Consider the following 6,000-nt stretch of genomic DNA (forward strand, 5'->3'; position numbering starts at 1 on the left):
AAACTGGTACAAAGCTTTTCCAAACACCAGGGGCACGGCAGCCATTATAACAACCCAAAGCCAAGTTTGAATGTAGTTGCAGACGCCAGGGCTCAGGTCTTTAAACCTGAGCTCTCTAAAGCTTTCTTTGAAATGAGAGGCAGACACAGTTTACTGAAATAGGCCTGGGTAGGAAGGCAGGAGGGAGGGGTGAGGAAGAGCAATCTTCTCTTTAGAAATGGAAGTCACAGTGGAACAGCAGGACCAGACTGAGGTCTGGAAAAGCCTGTGGTCCTCACTGAAGTGCTGTTTCTTGGGCATCACTCTTCTTGTATCTATGGTAATGGGTATGTTTGCCAAGTGCAGAACTGTGGTCTGCAGATATGAGAGGCTTCTCTGATGTAACCAATGCAAAACTGTCTAAGGAGTTACATGGTACAGGCTGAGGAAGGGGGTGGGTAGCACCGAGAGTCGGGGGCAGGAGGGTAAAGTTTTACAGATTATGTATGTGGGGCAGATGAATCCTGAAGAGGCCCTAGCACTGCTCCTTCATGGCCAGCCCAGGCCTGCCTGCTTATCTCTACCTTTCTGGATGACACACCCGAGAGAAATGACAAAGGCCCATATCAGTATTTGTTGTGTGAATTAATGATCCAATGAGCTAATTTATTTAGCTCATGCAATGTTTCCTCAGTGGGAGATTAAAAAATGTCAGATATAAAAAATTATGGTGCAATTACTGAAAAGAAAAGTCCGTAGCACGTCAGGGAAGGAGGCCTCAGGCAGGAAGGACTTTTCATCCGAGTGTTTCACCTTGACTTTGCAATCAGTTGCTTAGTTCTACTTCAGCTCCTGCATTTCATTACAGACCCCGTCTGTCCTGGTGTCTCTGAATGAGTGAAAATGATTTTGTGGACACCCTCTTGTCAGCCCAGAGGCAGGAATCAAAGCTGGCCAGTGATAATCACGTTTCCCAGTGAAAAATGAGTATGCTTCGCTGAGCATGGTCTGTTCCATATGTCTCCCAGGAGATCAGGCCATTTCTCTTTTTAAAAACATAACACAACTTCTATTTCAAACTTTTAAATGTATTCAAGTTCACTTACTACTTTTAGTCCCAGGCTCTGTGTCAGTTTTTATAGTTAAAAGGCAGGGAGGGAGTGGCCTAGGGAGATGGCTCAGTGGGTAAAGTATGAGCACGTATGAGTACCTGAATTTGAACCTCCCAGAACCCACATAAAAACTGACTGGAGAGGTTGCTCAGTGGTTAAGAGTACTGGCTGCTCTTGCAGAAGTCCTAGGTTCAATTCCCAGAACCCACATGGCAGCTAACAGCCATCCTTAACTCCAGTTCCAGGGTAATCCGATGCTCTCTTCTGATCTCTGCGGGCATTGCATGACGGGCTCACTTACACAGATGCAGGCAATATACTCATACACAAAAAATAATAAAATATTTTTTTAAAAAAATCTGGGCATAGTAGTATGCATCTGTGATCCTAGTGTTCCAACAGCAAAATGGGAGGCAGAGACAGGAGAATCTCCAGGAGCTCATGGGCCAGCTACAGTGGCATATACTATGGTGGTGACTAATTATTGAGACCCTTTCTCAAACAAGATAGAAGGTGAGGACTAATGTCCAAGGTTGTCCTCTAACTGCCACATATATGCCATGGCATGCATGTGCCTGTAGTCATACGCATGAATACATGTGCACACACATGCACACATCACACACATGCACGTCACATACATACACACACACACACACACACACAATAATAGGCAGAAGAATCCCTTAATCCCTTATTTTCATAGAGGAATATGAAATCACTAACACACTGTTTAGTGATTCAGGGATTTAGACTCATCATTAGGATGTGTTGGGGACTTCTGGGCCAAATGTTGTCTCCAAAGACACTGGAAGTGAAACATTAAATGTCCATATCAGAGGCCCTTAGAACGGGTTCCATCAGGAACCCTGCCCTTTTTACCATCTCAGTTCAAGGGCTGAAGGGAATCTTGGGATTCCATATTCTAGCTATCAAAATGCTTGCTAAATTTTGGGCTAAATGTATTTTCAAATCAGTGTATCAATCAAGGATATTATTGGTGGTAAATAACAGTAATAGCAACCTCTAGACGAAGTTGGTGTGGATGGTAGTTGAAATTGCTGCAACAGCTCCTTTCTGAGACCTGCCATCTTTGTCCACCTCCCCCTCTCCCCATGGTGGTCATATTGAGGAAGAAAATTAAAATTCATTGAGAAAAACCCAGAGCAGGTTGCCCAAGAAATCAGCCACTGCTTATCTAAGAAAACAGCCTCCCTACTTACCTAAGAAAACAACTGTTTGTCTGATCTTTGCTTCTGCATCTATAAATATGCTTCCTGCTTGGAATTCCAGCTCATGGACTCCCTGACTCATAGCTTAGAGACTTCTATGCCTGACTCTGGTGACACAGACTAGAGACCCCTGTGCCTGTTCTACAGAGATGTAGGTGGGAATTCAAGACCACCAGTGCTGGAGTGGGTCTGAAATGACGCTGGATTGTCTATAAATACTATAAAAACTGTTTCCTGGAGCTCAGATTTTGGAGAGGACTCCCCCCAGTTTCCTACTGTCAGGAATTAAAGCTATGATCTTCTACTCTGTCTCCAATGCCTGATTTGAAAGTGGTACTTCCTATTATGAGATGGCTGCTCCAGTTCTAGGCTTCAAGTTTCTGTTAACAATAAGAGAAAGGGGAAGTGTTTGTGCAGTTGTACTTGTTTCCTTAACCAGGAAAATCCAATTCCATTCTAGAAGACTCTAGCAGATGGTCACTCACATCTCAGTCCAGAATAGGATCACGTGGCTACTTTGAGCTGCAAAACAGGATGGGAAGAGGTGCTTGGCTTCTCCTTTCCTGTGCCACATGGAAGAGGGGAAGAACAGGATAGAAATGGGGCTGGGTTAGTCAAACAACTTTGTCTGCCCACAAAAATCCTGGAATTGTGGGCATTCATGAAAGGATGGGCAGGCAGACCCTGGTTTTCCTTCAACCTGTTTTCTGTACTGCAGTTTCCATGAATACTCCTGAATGGCAAATGTGTGCATTTAACAGCATTGCTTAAAATCTGCGTATTCTGTCCCGGAGCCCTCCTTGTTGTAAGTTTTTATAAGACCCTCTATCGTTTCTCCATATCAATTATCATGCTAATGTGTATTTGCATATTTTTATTTGCCTCTCCCATTAGGCTGTTTTGCTCATCATCTTAATTAATATTAAGTGCTCAGCAAATATTTCTTGCATGAACACAACTATAAATAGATGAATAAATATTATGTCTACTACATTCTTAAAGAACTTTACCTCTGATGCTAGCATTGAGTGGCACTTAACTTATTAAGAGTCTTGGGGAAGGGAGGTAACCAAAAATCTCACCTACTCAGTTGCAATCTAAAAGGCTAAATTTGTTCATGACATTTAAGGTCATTTTGCTTTCGGATGGGTTCCATAAACAGACATCTCAAGATGTCATGAATTTTCGCAGCTATACTCAAGAAAAAGCTCCACAGGCACCCAACCAAGTACCAGCAGAGAACTGGATCATCAAGGAATGATGCTTGAGTGGATTGGGGGGCCATGCGAAGGGGATGGAGGAAGCAATGTTGTTTGCTTTGTGGCTACGATTCTAATATTACATCATGTAGTGTTTCATAAATTACTCTCATGGGAACATTTTTCTCCCATTTAAACGAAGAGAAACACAGGAAGAATGGCATTCCAGGGCTAGGATCGAACAGCTTCCTGACATCTTAGGGAAAGCATTTTTTCCTGAGTTTGGTTGGGAGAGTTGAGCTTGTGTTTCTTGTATAGGAATCTGTTGTTGCTTTGAAAGATAAGGGAGCTGGTCCCCTGGGAGGGCAATGGACTGGGAAATCTGCCGTAGGCCAGCTGCAATGCATGTGAGGACAGCGGACACTGACTGGTCAGTGAAACATGCCAGCAGTTTCGGAAGACCTCAGTTCCTCATTATCATCCCCTCAAATTACTCTAATTTGAGTGTGTCATCTGCTTCTTGTTGGGAGCCATTCTCTCTTTGCAGAACAACAGGCTGGTATTTAGGGATGGTGAATTATTCAAGGACACGTAAGACCGTTGAATAAATGTGATTAGTAGTAGAAAAGCCAGGCAGTCTAGCTCTAGAGCCTGCTGCCTGGATCTCCACACCAGCTGGTCAGGACCTGTTCAAGGGGGCTGGGGTTCATCTAAGGCTTTAGCTGAGTGGAAGAGGATACAGAAGTTGGGGCCACCGTATCATGTTAGAAGGCTAATACAGAGTATGGAAGGCATAAAAATGTTTTCCACCAACAGATGAGCATACCCCAATCCCCTGGAACCTGAGGGTATGTTACCTTACGTGGTACATGAGTCATATGATGAAAGTTAAGGACCTTGAGGTAGGATAGTTTCCCGATTTCCAGGTGTGCCCCATTTAGTCACAGGAGTTCTTGACAGTATAGGACTTTCCTGGTTGTAGTTGGTTAAAGACATAATAGCAGAAAAGCTGTCAGAGAAACAGAACTTTCCCACTTTCAAAGATGGAAGAAGGAAGGAATCACAAGGCCAGGGCAGGCGGCCTCTGGAAAGGCAAGGCAGTAGAATAGAACCCATCAAGAGAAACACGGTCTTGCTAGCATGTTCATTTTAGTCCAGGGAGCTCTAGCTCAGAGTTCTGACCTCTAAAACTGTGAGAGAATACGTGTTTTATTTTAAGCCACTAAGCTTGTTGTTTATTTGCTCTGACCACAATAGAAAGCAAATGCATAGTGTGACCCCTAAAACACACTTACAGTAGTAAATGTTGCTGTCCTTCATAGTTTCCAAAACTAGGCCACTGTACTCTCCTCCTGGGTGGGAAGTGGAAGGCCATCCTACACTGTTCTCTGTGCACTTTGAACTGTTTAATTGTGAAGGCAGTTGTTCTAAAGATGTTTCAGGGACATGGGAAAACCCCTCAGTCTTCCAGAGCTCCTGAGAGATGAGTCTTTCCACATGGAACAAGCGGCCGGAGTGAAGCTCCCTCAGTATTTGGAAAAGCCTTAAGAAACTTGAAGGTTCAAAAGATAAAGGAGATCTGCCTCTGAGCCAAGTCACGCCCACATCCTCTTCCCTTTCACTCTGTGCACCTCTTTTCCAATTCCTCTAATGAGCTGTTCTCAAATTGCCTGCTCCCCAGGGCTGCTGCAGCTCTTGGGTGCTTAGAGGACCAGGTGGAGCTGGGGAGCCTGAGGGGAGGGCCTGAGGATGAGGCCTGAGGGGATATTTGAAGGGAAGGGACTAAGGAAAGGGCTTCAGGGGAGGATCTGATAGAAGAGAGGATAATCTGAGGGAAGGGCTAAGGAGAAGTCCTGAGGGGAGGGCCTGAGGGAAGGAGGTCAGAACCCCCGCCCCTTCTCTCCTGACAGTTGCTGTGTTGGTCTTTCCTCAACACTGCTTGTCATGACTCTGGGCATTTGAGCCTCCCTCTGGCCCTCTGGGACTTGCCCTGAGGAGCCCATTCTTTTCATACCCCCCCACTCTGTGCTCCTGAATGTCATTTCCTCTTCCCTGGGGCATGTTCCTCTTTGGTGCTATTATTTTTCATGTCTGACTTTCTTGACTGTTGCAGTTAACCCAGTAGAGCCAACACTGGAGGAGAGAGGCTGAGACAAATTACGGTTTAGAGACTCCCCCTGCTCAATTTTGTATAGGCAAAATTATGAAGGAGTATTAAGGACAGCGGAAAGGAAATGGGAGACTTGTCATTTATTCCAAACGCATTGACGTACTTGCTTATACGAAAGGGACTGGGAAGTCAGACAGCCAGGGCACTTCCCTGAGCACTGGCCTTTTCACTGAGAAGGTTGTCATGAATTAATGAACCTAAGGAAGTAGGTGATAGTTCTGATAGAGCTGGATGGGGGCAGATGCAAGGATGGGGCTGCTCAGGTAATTCTGCCAGCACCATCTGAGTTCATGCTGAGGCTCCGCCCT

Source organism: Nannospalax galili, unplaced genomic scaffold, assembly GCF_000622305.1.
Source record: "Nannospalax galili isolate Female #2095 unplaced genomic scaffold, S.galili_v1.0 scaffold24, whole genome shotgun sequence".
NCBI classification, from domain to species: domain Eukaryota; kingdom Metazoa; phylum Chordata; class Mammalia; order Rodentia; family Spalacidae; genus Nannospalax; species Nannospalax galili.